Source organism: Eschrichtius robustus, chromosome 2, assembly GCF_028021215.1.
Source record: "Eschrichtius robustus isolate mEscRob2 chromosome 2, mEscRob2.pri, whole genome shotgun sequence".
NCBI classification, from domain to species: domain Eukaryota; kingdom Metazoa; phylum Chordata; class Mammalia; order Artiodactyla; family Eschrichtiidae; genus Eschrichtius; species Eschrichtius robustus.
The window spans coordinates 164,464,950-164,478,925 of NC_090825.1; positions in this window are offsets into that span (position 1 = coordinate 164,464,950).

Below are 13,976 nucleotides of genomic sequence, written 5' to 3' on the forward strand. Positions count from 1 at the left end.
AAGGGCCTATACCGAGAAGAAGAGCTATCACCAGAGATTTCTACAAAGACTATGAGCTAGTGTGGTAGACTTGGGGAAACCTAGCAAGGCCTGTTTGATCAAAGTCCTCTCTGTTTCCCATTGTTTCTGCCTGGCATGGCAAACATTTGTGTACCAAACATTTGTTTTTCCATCTTCCTGTAAATTGATTTTCTCTTTCGTTGTCCCAGACTCCTACCCCTTCTAAACTCCAAATGACAAATTAGCCCTAATTGCCTGAACTCCTGTTTACCTCATATTATGGAGGTCCCTTACATATGAAACTAAATTTGGTTTTTGCTCTTATTAATCTGTCTCATGTTATTTTAATTCTGCAACCAGCCATAAGAACCTACAAGGGTAGAGGAAAATTATTTCCTCCCCTATGACAGACTCAGTCGGCCCTTCTGCACCTTTAAGTTCCTTAACCTGTCCCATGTTGTCCAGCACCACCTATGTGCTGGCAACTCTTAAATTTATATCTCTACTGTAGGCCTCTCCTCTGACCTCAGACCCAAATATCCCATTGTTTATACAACATCTCCTGCTTGTATATCTAGGATGATCTTTAGTAACTGAACAAGGCCAAACCTGTCTCAAGCCCCCATCCCTCTCTTCCCATAGTCTTATCCCTTTCAGGTAATATCAATGCCACCCCTCATTTGCACATGGGGCTGTCCACATAATCTTCTCTCTTACACTTCACAGCCCCAATCCTGCAACCTAACAAATCTATCCAGAATCCAGTCATTTCTCTCATTCTCACCACTATTGCCCTAGCCCTGGGCAGTTCTTAGCCCTCCCTCACTCTCTTAACCACCTGAGACGGATGACCAGGCCTTCTGCACCAAACCACAGCTCTCCACCAGCCAAGGCTACCTCTCAGACCTCCAAACACAAAACAAGCATCCCATCACTGCAAGTGCAAAGAGTTTGCTTACTCACCAGTGCCAGAGAGGAAAGACATTTCTGGTGTCAGAGATCAGATTGGAATGTTTTCACTAAAACAGCAGAAAATGTTGAGTCTGATGAAGTGCTCCCTGCAGCCCCTAGCACAGGACACCACACAGAACTCTTCTCATCCAGGGAAATGCAGACACAGTAGAGAGCAAGGACTGGCAAACCTCTGTCCTGCCTGGGAAATGAGGCCCAGGGTGGGAGGCAGCAGGGAGTACAACAGCCTCTGACTTGCACCCCTCTTGCAAGAAGATCTGGTTGAGAGTTCAGAACTCACATTTCCAGGAAATGAGGATGAAACCATAGCAACCATATTTACATCCTTCTCTACAGCACAAGCATTTCCCAAAAAAGAAAAATACAAGACTGTGACTTCCAGAGGCTCAGTGACTAAGGAGAGGGCAGGGAGGTACTAGGGGTCAGGAAAGGCTGGTCTCCAAGGACCCCTGGGAGGTCACCTAGCCAAGACACCTAGGGGAGTACAGAGGACAGGGAAGGAGGAAGGCTGTGAGCAACTTTTCAAAGCTTCCAGTGAATGAGGGAGAAGCATTTCTCTAAATTTTCTTTGTCTTTCTGATTTTTCATTGTTAGGAGAGTTATACTTGACTGCCACATTTTCAACCTTGGGCATGGATCACTCTGGTGGGTCATGGGGTCACATCTGATGAGTGAATCAAACTACCAGAAGGGGCTCTGGGGACACAAGGCAAGACAGCAAGGAGGGGGACACAGAGAGGGAGGAAGGAACCTGGAACCTTAAATTTATATGGAAGATCAAGGGGAAAATACCAAAGTTTCTTTAGAAGAAGAAGAAATGGGAGGGTTTCCCATACCGTACATGGTATATTTCATACATTATAAAAATAAACAAAATATCCTTTAATGCTATAGTTGGGTCCTGGCACAGAGCCCTGTGTTAGAGTCTGGCATGAATGAAATTCTGTTGAATGGAAGAAGTACATAGCGTGTTAGTGGGTAAAGAAGGCACTGTCTAGTAAATGGAGCTGGACAAACTAGTTATCCATATGGAAAAAGGTTACTGATTCTCTATCTATATCACTTTTGACAATCAACTCCAAAAGGAGAGTAAAGACCTAAACTTCAAATGGAATATTCTAGAAGAAAATATAGTGAATCTTAGGGTACAGAAAAATTTCTTATATGAGATATCCTGATGATAACTGTACAAAAAAGGAGTGCTTCTGACTACATTAAAATGAATAGCTCATGAAAAGAAAAAAAAGCTCATGAAAAGAAAAATAAGTTCATGAAAAGAAATACCTAAGGAAAGTAAAAAAGGTACACAAGTCTGGAGAAGATGTTTGCACAAATGTTGTCAACTAAGGATCAATGGAAAGGAGGTATTTAAAAAATTTTAGAAATTGCTAAAGAGATGGGAAATAATCCAGGATGGAAGTGGGCAAAAGACATAAACAGACCTTTCTCAGAAAAAAACAAAAACAAAAACACGTGTGGCCCGTAGGCACACAGAGGTTTAGCAGCCTCCTTATTAATGAGGAAAATGCAAATCTGTGCACAATGAGATGACATTGTACATCAATCCAATCAGAAAAATAAAAGTTGCATAACACTGAGTATTGATGAGAATGTGGATCAACAGTATCTCTGAAACATGGCTGCTGAGAATGTAAGTCAATACAATCACTTTGGAAAAGCAATATGGCTTAATTGTATAAAATTGCACATTCATGAACCTTGGGACCCAGCATTTCCACTCCTAAGAGGGTACCTATAAGTCACTGTGAAAAATGTACAAGGGACGTGTAAAAAAGTGTTCCTAATAACAGTCTTCATAATTGTGAGGAAGGAGAAGATAGCCATTGACAGAGAATACATAAATAAATTGAGCTCTGCAGCACTGAAAGGAATGAGTCATAGCTATACATAGATAAATAAATATTAGTAGCATAATGTGGAGTTTTTAAATTAAGAACCGGTAAAATGACCTTTAAATAAAGCTTCAGGTGAACTCAACAAGATATTGTTTAGGGCTGTATATGTTAGTGATAAGACAACAAATGAAAAAAAGAAACATAAATACATACTTCATGAAATTGTTACCCAAGGGCTGGTGACAGGGCATGTGAGTAAATAGGAGGTATAGTTATTGAAGATGTTCTATTTTGGGGGATGGTTGTTCAGTGTGTAGGTAATCATTATATTATAGATGTAAAGATTTTAAAAAGAAAAATATCTCAGTTCTTTCCATACTGATGCTGCGTATATTCTCTTATCTGCAGTCAGTCATGAATCTTTCCCTTCTTCCATAGTTTGAGGACATGAGAGAAATACTCTGTCTGACATATAGAGACAATCAATGCTATGGACGAAGAAAGACTGAGAAATCATTAAGGGAGGAAGCAGGGACAAGAGAGACTTGCATTCCATGTACAAAGGAATGCAAGACAAAGATGAAAGCTCACAAATGAACTTGACAACCAGCTGTGGATACAGATGGACACACACAGACAGCCACTGAAAACCCTTAGTAGTAAAATAAGAAATAGTAAAATAAGAGAACCAAGTTCACACCTTCTCCTTCTCTGGTCTGAACTGCATGTGGGCTGGGACCTGATGCCCTGAATGCACACCTCACATTCCATAGTCTGACCTTCATTTCCTAAGTGCCCTGTGATCACATAAACCTTCTTCCGGACAACAAGTGACACAGACATGTCATGGTGACTACTGGGCACCTACCAAGTGGAATTATTCATTGGATACTAGCACAGCTGCTGCCTCTGCAGGAGAAACTCCTAACTGGCCCCATTGGAGGTCTGTGAACCTCTGCAAAGGGGTCTTCTCCCCACACAAGGTAGGAACCCAAAGTAGAATCTGGGCAGAGTCTACAAGAGACATAAAAAAGTTGCTGATTGCACTTTAGGGCCACACTTTGAAAAACTTTTCTAGGTTTGGGTTCTGCTTTCAGGATAATCTGTCTATCCGATGCCTGAAACAGGTTGGAATTGGGTTCAAAGGAATTCACAAGGTCCAGTAAGACAGCGAAATTCAGTATTTTTTGGTCGTACCACCTCCTCTCATGTTCCTCCATTTTCTGGCAGACCCTCAACCAATGTGATGTGTGCATGGTCAGACCTTCACCACCAGACACTGGGTAGGCTAGACTGTTGACCAAGAGGCTGAGTGCCAGGCCTCCATCTGAGACCAGACTAAGTCTGGGGATCCAGGTAAGCAAAACAGGGAACAGGAGAAAAGGGAAGGAAGACAGACATTAAATGTCTTGCCTAAAGCCCTCAGGCTGTTGTGTGGACCAGCAGGGTTCAGGCTGAGTACCTCCTGAAAACCCCCTGCAATTGGCTTAACTATAAAAGCAGTTGCTGAAGTTGAAAATGGGTGTGGTCCTTCTGTTACCCTGCAAATGTTTGCTAAGCTTTTCAGTTGCAGTTGCGCACTGATCTGTGGTGATTAACAAGACTTGGCCTCTCATATCTCGGTCTCCTTAGGGCATCACATGTTCAGGACAAGGCCGGTATTCCTGGACATCAATAAGGTCTCTAAAATGCACAGAGGCAAAGCACACATTTCCTGGTTGGAGGAGGGGAGGACTGGCTCAGGAAATAGTCTGTCTCCTGGTCCCACTCAGGTAAGCAAAAGTCCAATTGGTCTCATAAACAATCTCCAGACTCATAGAATTGTAATCTCCCCTCCTCTGGCTCCGTCCCTCCTCCAACTGAGATAGCTGCAGCAGGGACAGGAAAAGAGTTAGCTTCTCCCTCTTTCTTCCTCCCACTGACCCCATTATAAGAATTGGGGCTGGCTGAGGAGAGCTATAAAGTGTAGGAAAGACACACTCAGGTGAGACAATTACAGTCCTGCTGAGGCCCCTGGTGTGGTGAATGTCCCTCACATAGCAGGGACCATGGTAGGGGCTGGAGTGGCTCACATTGACATCCCCATTGGAATCTCATGGACAGGTACAGCCCAGACCCACAGGCCTCCTACTTCCTCTTCAGTGTTTACAAATGGTGAAGAAATCCACGTGTTTTTTTTGGATGAGGTCCTCTTACTCAGGAAGACTAAGCCCAGCTCTCATGGTTGACTTAAAGTGAAAGCACACTCCCTTGCATAGGGGTCACTAAAAAGTGATCCCTGCCTTCCCTTCTCCTCAGTCTGTCAGCCATTCTTTTCCGACCCAGGGAAGGAATCAAGGGTGGCAAAGCCAGGTTCACAATCTCTTAGCCTGGTAAGATTTTCCTAGCTTGTTATTGACATTGCAATCTCTGTCAACCTTGGAAAACAGACTCACTCTACCACGCTGTTACAGTAAAAGCTCTCAGAACATGTCCGGCAGCTGCCTGGGCACCTTTGGCTCAGGGACAGCCCCAAGCACTGCCACGGACCAGGCATCATTGGCCCACAGTGCTTTCAATTCCAGGGTGAAAGAAACAAGGCTCTGGTCCTGGTCTGGTCTGTGATACATCTCTGGTAACTGGTGGAACCTCACATGTGATGACACCAGGGTATTCTGACTTACCGGTTGCCTTAATTGGAGGTTTCCTTTTGGGGAAAAAGGCATAAGATTTGGTCATCTGGTTTTGAGCCTACTGCCACTTTAATTGGACTTTTCCTTCTGGGTCAAGGAGTCCCTCGCCATCTGACGCTGCCTGATTGGTAACTGGAAAACTCCCTGTTGGACCAAGTCTTGTTGGTACCCCCATCTGCAATGGTAGGTAGACAATCCTCCATTCTCTTGCTAGGGAACTGTGGCCCTGAGATACTACTGAGTATTGGTTCATCTGGTCCTGGTCTGTCTGTTTCTGGTAATATTGACCATAAATAAGAATAATGGATAATCAGAGCTCTGTTCCATCTTGTAGTTCTATAGGGTGTACCTTACACATTGGGAAATTTTCATCTATTCTTCCATGAAAAGAAAAAAGATGATTTTTTTTTTAACACTGTGTGACCAAAGTATTGTTTAGGCACTGGAAGAAAACAGCCAACATGACACTCTTTTGATATTCCAAAATATTTTTGCATATATGTTTAGAGAAAGCTGGCTTGATAAAGTATCTTTTCAAAATCCTGACCCTAAAAAAGTAAAAGTATTGCTAAGTTATAACTCTTATGTCATGTCCTTGAAATGCAAACACAGCCCACATTGCCTGAGACTATGGCCTTAGCTAAATTAGTAAAACTCTAAGAAAAAAGAATCCTTTTAAACTTGAGTGAGTAAACTTAACTTATTCCAACTATTATTTATAAACTAATAAGTTTTATATTAAAATATCTGGTTCATGACTAAGAGTTTTTCTTTTTTAGTTTAAAAATTTTTTTGAAATATAGTTGATTTACAATGTTGTGTTAGTTTCAGGTGTACAGCAAAGTGATTCAGCTATACATCTATATTCTTTTTTATATTCTCTTCCATTATAGGCTATTACAAGATATTGAGTAGAGTTCCCTGTGCTATACAATAGGCCCTAGTTGGTTATCTATTTTATACATAGTAGTGTGTATATTTTAATCCCAAACTCCTAATTTATCCCTTCCCCCTTCCCCTTTTTCACCTTCCTATACTGAAACACTGTCCCCATTAAACAAGTTTTTAAATGAAGCTACGAAATCTCTGGTTCTCTCTGACCTCATGTAAAAATTAATTTGTAAATGGGCTCTATTTAGTTGGCTTAAAGGAAAGTAAGTGCTTACAAATAAAATATTTCTAAGTACAACAGAAACTAACCCAAATTTTTAAAGGATCATGTGATCTAGGACTAATTTTTAATGAATAAAAACAAGTTTAAGATTGTAGGTTTAATTAATATAGACATGTTTTTATAGTCATCAATGTTAAGTATAATACTTTAATTGTACCTAAGTTTACTGAAATCAACTAAGTTCATATTATTTCTGTTGCAAATTTGTCAGCAAGAAAAATAACTTGATATGATGAAAAATTAAATGTATATGAGGTAAGAGTATTGGGGTGAACTCTTCGGGAATAATTATGTTTTAGGAATGTCTACTAGTCTTGTTACCAAATCAAACTGGGTTCCCTCACCCATGTGCAGTAAAGTCAATCTACTGACTCTGGGTTGTGGTGAAGAAAAGTGCAGCATTTATTGCAGGGCGCCAAGCAAGTGTCCCAGGTAGGTAGTGGTCAAAAGACCCAAACTCCCTGATAGCATTCAGGGAATGGTTTTTAAAGCCAGGGTGAGGGAGGGGCGTCTGAGGTGCATGATCAGCTAATGGACATTCTACTGATTGGTGGGTGGTGAGGTAATTTGGAGTCAACATCATCAACCTTTTGGTTCCAACCAGTCTAGGATCTACATACTTGTGAGCACCATACACTTAACTGAAAAACAATAGAGGTCATTACTGATAGTCCCTCATTATGTGCCCACCTGATGTTTCTTCTGGTCTCCTTTTGAATTTATGTTATTCTACAAGCCTGTGCAACATGAACATGAGCAGGACATAAGGTCAGAAGAAGTGAAGGGTGAAACAGAGCCAAGGGAAAGCTTGTAACTAGGGTACTGTGAGAGGAGAGTGTCTTTGGCAGGAAAGTAGCCTGGGAATCTTCCATATTAGAACCCTGGAAGCTATTCATCTGCCATCACCCATGGCTTCTGGTGATCAAGGCAGGGAAGAAGCCTATGTTGGAGAGAGTCAGGATGACTTGCAGATTCCTAACAGGGGTTCTCCAGTTTCAATCTGTTCACCAAACTGAGAGCCCTCTGAACCACATAATTTTGGGATTTTTATGGAGGCATCATCATGTAGGCATAATCAATTATTAACTCTATTTCCAGCCCCTCTCCCCTGTCTAGAGGATGGGGGGTGGCGCTGAAAATTCCAAGCTTCTAATAATGGCTTGGTCTTCCTGGTGACCAGCCCCCACCCAGGAGCCATCCAGGAGCCCACCCAGATTGCCTCAAAGTATTTAGGAGTTTGTGTCCAGGAAGGGGTCAAAGAATATATTAGAACAAGAGTTGCTCCTAGTGTTCTTATCACTTAGGAAATAACAAGGATTTCAGAAGTTCTGTGCCAGGAACTGGGTGCAGAGAACAATATATATTTTTTATTATCTCACAACCCTGGAACCCATCTGAAAACTAGCTCCAATACTGAGACTCTGTGTGTCCCCTCAGAGCCTGATGTTCTCTCTGGGAAGGGAGTAATCACAATACAGTCTCGAAAATGTCTTGATACAATTCGATAAGAAAGCACATATAAGTTACTTCATTAATGTATAGTGCACTATATGATATAAGGTCTTCTTCATATCAGTCCTTAAGAGGTAATCCATGCCTCTCACAGCCCCTGTCTCCTCCTGTCCTGCTGACTCCCAGCACTTGGGGGGACCCAGGTCAGTTGGTGATTATGGGGGAAGGAGAACTGACCCTGCCCGAAACCTCTTCTTCTGGGTCCTGGGCCACAGGCACCAAGCCAGCCACAGCTGGTCTCCTGTGTGATCCTCCTTCCCTTCCTCTTCCCCTTGGTCATGTGGGCCCCAAGCTCTCCACGTTCCCAACCTCCCAGTTAGTCAGATCACAGACTTTTGCAGGGGGTTCTCATTGCTCCAAAAACGACACTGATCCCCCAATGGTGCAAAGGCCACATGCAGTTAGTGCCTGGGTGGGGACCAGAGCTGGAGTTCCTGTCTCCTTGTCACATTCCTGACCCTTTGGTTCCCTCCACAGGGCCTCCTCCCTCAACACCCACTAGAACTAACATTTCAGAAGATCCCGTGTTAACCCTGAGGAGTTTCCAGGGGGGAAGCTGTGAGTAAGAGATAAAGGAGGAATCTGGGAGAGGAAGAGCTGAGGATGTGGGAGATGTGAGAACAGAGGAGCAGTTTATGACCCAAACCCACCCTTGCCCTGGAAGGGGGCTGGGGTAACAGAGTGGGTGGTCAGCGGGAATGTCCCCTCTGAGAATGCTGAAGGAAAGCCCATGTGCCCAGGCTCTTGGTTTCATGTTCGGTTTCATGACAGTTGACAATCCCACTGGCCACCTCACACAGAAGTCCTCCCAGCTCATAGCAGGGCTTTACATGCAGCCACCACTGGGCTTCACAGCCCCAGAGAAGAATCCTCTCCCTCCTTAACTTTTAAGCTGATTTTTTTTTTCTTTCTTTTAAAACTGTTACCAAATTAGGACATATGGACCCCCCCCACTCAGGCCATAGACTGGCCGAGGTCCTCTGTCTCGGCGGGGAACGTACTTTTTCTGTTTCAGTTCTCATAGCCAAAATGAAACTGAAGCTGAGATTGAAGCGGCGCAAGCTTTATTCAATGGCCAGAGAATAAAGAAGAGGGAACTTGTTTACAACTATCAACTTAGTTTACAACTATCACCTTAATGGTGAGAGGGATTTGCTTTTAATGAGTAAGGACAATGGGTGGGAGGAGTGAGACTAATGATGGGGAGGCATATACATTAGTTTTCTGGAAGAGAGGCAGGGCTTTCCTGGAAATGGGATGTCATCCCTTTTCTGTCCTTTTTGGTCCATGACTTCCCATCATGGCCGCTGGTAGGTGTGTCGTTTAGTACCTAATGCACTAAAATCAGGGTAGAATGAAACTCAGGGTCTGTCTGCTATCTATTTGACCTATGGTAGTGTATATATGTCAATCCTAATCTCCCAATTCATCCCACCTTCCCCTTCCCCCGCTGTGTCCACATGTCTGTTCTCTATGTCTACATCTCTATTCCTGCCCTACAAATAGGTTCATCTGTACCATTTTTCTAGATTCCACATATATGCATTATTATATTTGTTTTTCTCTTTCTGGCTTACTTCACTCTGTATGACAGACTCTGGGTCCATCCACATCTCTACAAATGACCCAGTTTCGTTCCTTTTTATGGCTAAGTAATATTCCATTGTATATATGTACCACACCTTCTTCATCCACTCATCTGTTGTTGGGCATTTAGGTTGTTTCCATGTCCTGGCTATTGTAAATAGTGCTGCAATGAACATTGGGGTGCATGTGTCCTTTTGAATTATGGTTTTCTCAGGGCATATGCCCAGTAGTGGGATTGCTGGGTCATATGGTAGTTCTATTTTTAGTTTTTGAAGGAACCTCCATACTGTTCTCCATAGTGGCTGTATCAATTTACATTCCTACCAACAGTGCAAGAGGGTTGCCTTTTCTCCACACCCTATCCAGCATTTATTGTTTGTACATTTTTTGATGATGGCCATTCTGACCTGTGTGAGGTGATACCTCATTGTAGTTTTGATTTGCATTTCTCTAATAATTAGTGATGTTGAGCAGTTTTCATGTGCCTCTTGGCCATCTGTATGTCTTCTTTGGTGAAATGTCTATTTAGGTCTTCCACCGATACACCCTAGGGGACTACAGGATGGAACAGAGCCCTGATTATCCATTATTCTTATTTATGGTCAATATTACCAGAAACAGACAGACCAGGACCAGATGAACCAATACTCAGTAGTCTCTCAGGGCCACAGTTCCCTAGCAAGAGAATGGAGGATTGTCTGCCTACCACTGCAGATGGGGATACCAACAAGACTTGGTCTAACAGGGAGTTTCCCAGTTACCAATCAGGCAGCATCAGATGGTGAGGGACTCCTTGACCCAGAAGGAAAAGTCCAATTAAAGTGGGAGTATGCTCAAAAACAGTTGACCAAATTTTATGCCTTTTCCCCCAAAAGGAAACCTCCAATCAAGGCAACCAGTAGATAAGAATACCCTGGTGTCATCACATGCGATATTCCACCACCTACCGGAGACATATCATAGACCAGACCAGGACCAGGACCTTGTTTCTTTCACCCTGCAATTGAAAGCACTGTGGGCCAGTGATGCCTGGTCCGTGGCAGTGCTTGGGGCTGTCCCTGAGCCAAAGGTGCCCAGGCAGCTGCTGGACATGTTCTGAGAGCTTCCACTGTAACAGGGTGATAGAGTGGGTCTGTTTTCTGAGGTTTGGGCAGAGATTGCAATGTCGATAACAGGTTAGGAAACACTTACCCAGCTAAGAGAATGTGAACCTGGCTTTACCACCCTTGATTCCATCCCTGGGTCAGAAAACAATGACTGACAAGTGAGGAGAAGGGAAGGCAAGGATCACTTTTTAGTGAGCCCTTTGCAAGAGAATGTGCTTTCACTTTAAGCCAACTATGGGTCTGGACTTGGTCTTCCTGGGTAAGATATCCTCATTCAAAAAAAGGTGGATTTCTTCACCATTTGTAAACCCTGAACAGGAAGTAGGAGGCCTGTGGGTCTGGGCTGTGCCTGTCCCTGAGATTCTAATGGGGATGTTAGTGTGAGCCACTCCCACCCCTACCATGGTCCCTCCTATGTGAGGGACAATCCACTACACCAGGGGTCATCAGTAGGACTGTAATTGTCTCACCCAAGTATGTCGTTCCTACCCTTTATATTTCCTCTCAGCCAGCTCTTATCCTTGTAATGGGGTCAAGTGTGATGAAGAAAGGGGAAGGAGCTGACTCTTTTCCTAACCCCACTGCAGCTATCTCAGTTGAAGGAAGGACTGAGCCAGGGCAGGGGAGATTTCAACTTTATAAGAGTCTGGAGATCGTTTATTAGACTAACTGGACTTTTGCTTACCTGAGTGGAACCAGGAGACAGGATATTTCCTGAGCCATTCCTTCCCTCTGTCAACCAGGAAATGTGTGCTTTGCCTCTGTGCATTTCAGAGACCATATTGATATCCAGGAATGTCTGCCCCATCCTGAACATGTCATGCCCTGAGGAGACCAAGATATTAGAGACCTAGTCTTGTCAGTCACCACAGAACATTGCCCAATGTCAACTGAAAAGCTTAGTAAACATTTGCAGGGTAAAGGAAGGACCACACCCATTTTCCACTTCAGCTACTGCTTTTACAGTTAAGGCACTTTCAGAGGGTTTTCTGGACAAACTCAGCCATTCTAGGCAACCCATTTTCTGCCTGTCCTCCTTCCCTTTACTCCTGTTCCCTGCTTTGCTTACCTGCACCCCCAGTCCTAGCCTGGTCTCTGATGGAGGCCTGGCACTCAGCTTCTTTGTCCACACTCTAGCCTGCTCAGTGTCTGGTGGTGAAAGTCTTAACATGCAAGCATCACATGGGTTGAGGCTCTACCAGAGGTGGAGGAACATGAGAGGAGGTGGTACAACCAAAAGAGGCTGCTTCGTGGACCTTGTGAATTCCTTTGAGCCCAGTTCCAAACCATTTCAGGCATCTAATAGACAGATTAGCCTGAAAGGAGAGCCCAAACCTAGGAAAGGTTTCCAAAGGGTGGCCCTAAAGTGCAATCAGCAACCTTTGTATGTCTCTTGTAGACTCTGCCCAGATTCTACTTTGGTTCCTACTCTGTGCGGGGACAAAGCATCTTTGCAGAGGCTCACAGACCTATGACAGAGCCAGTTAGGAGTTTCTCCTGCAGAGGCTGCAGGTGTCCAGGTGCCCAAGGAACAATTCCACTTGGTAGGTGACCAGTAGTAACCATGACAGGTCTGTGTCACCTGTGGTCCTGAAGAAGATTCATGTGATCACAGGGCACTTAGGAGAAGAAGGTCAGACTGTGGACTGTGAGATGTGTATTCAGGGCATCAGGTCCCAGCCTGTGGACACTTCAGAGCAAAGATGGAGAAGGCATGAACTTGGTTTTCTTATTTTACTTATTTCTTATTTTACTACTGAGGTCTTTAATTAGCTGTTTGGCTGTGTTTATCTGCATGCACAGCTTGTTGTCAAGTTCATTTGTGAGTTTTCATCTTTGCCTTGCAGTTCTTTCTACCTGGGATGCCAGTCTCTCTTGTCCCCACAATGATTTCTCAGTCTTTCTTCCATCATAGCATTGATCGTCTCTATATGTCAGACAGAGTATTTCTCTGATGTACCCAAATTATGGAAGGAGGGAAAGATTCATGACTGACTGCAGAGAAAAGAATATATGCAACATCAATTTGGAAAGAACTGAGATAATTTTCTGTTTAGAATCCTCTAGTTACTTACATAATATAATGATTACCTACACACTGAACAACTATCCCAAGAAACAGAACATCTTCAATAATTATACCTATCTATGTGGTCTTATTTACTCCATGCTCTGGCACCAGCCCTTGGATAACAACTTCATGAAGTATGTATTTACAATTCCTTTCTTTCATTTGTTGTTTTATCACTGACATATTCATGCCTTAACAATATTTTGTTGTGTTCTCCTGAAACTTTATTTAAACGGCATTATACTGGTTCTTAATTTAAAAACTTGGCATTATGCTACTAATATTTATTTATCTATTATATCTATGACCCATTGTTTACAATGCTGTAGAGCTCAATTTATTTATCCCTTCTCTGTCATTGGCTATCCTCTCCTTTTTCACAGTTATGAAGACTGCTGTTAGGAACACACTTCTACATATCTTCTGGACATTTGTGCATAGTGACTCTTAGGTGTCATCTTAGGAGCGGAAATGTTTGTTCCCAAGGTGCATGAAAGTACAGTTTTATAAAATTAAGCCATATCAGTTTTTCAAAGTGATTGTGTTTTTAAAATTTTTATTATTTTTTATTGATCAAAGTGATTGTGTTGATTTACATTCCCAGCAGCAATGTTTCAGAGATCCAATTGATCCACATTCCTCACCAATACTTGATATTTTCCAACTTTTAATCTTTCCAATTGAATTGATGCACAATATCATCTCATTGTGCCCAGATTTTCATTTTCCTTGTTACTAAGGAGGTGCTAAAACTTCTGAGTGCTTACTGGCCAGACGTGTTTTTGCTTTTGTTTTTTCTGAGAAAGGTCTATTTATGTCTTTTGCCCACTTCCACACTAGATTGTTTCCCATCTCCTTAGTGATTTGTAAAATCTAAAAACTACCTTGTTTCCATTGACCCTTAGCTGACAACATTTGTGCAAATATATTCTCCAGGTTTTTGAAGATTTTTTTTTTTACTGTCAATAAGCATTTCTTTTCATGAACAGAATCTTTTCATTTTAATGTAGTCAAAGTCACCCTGTT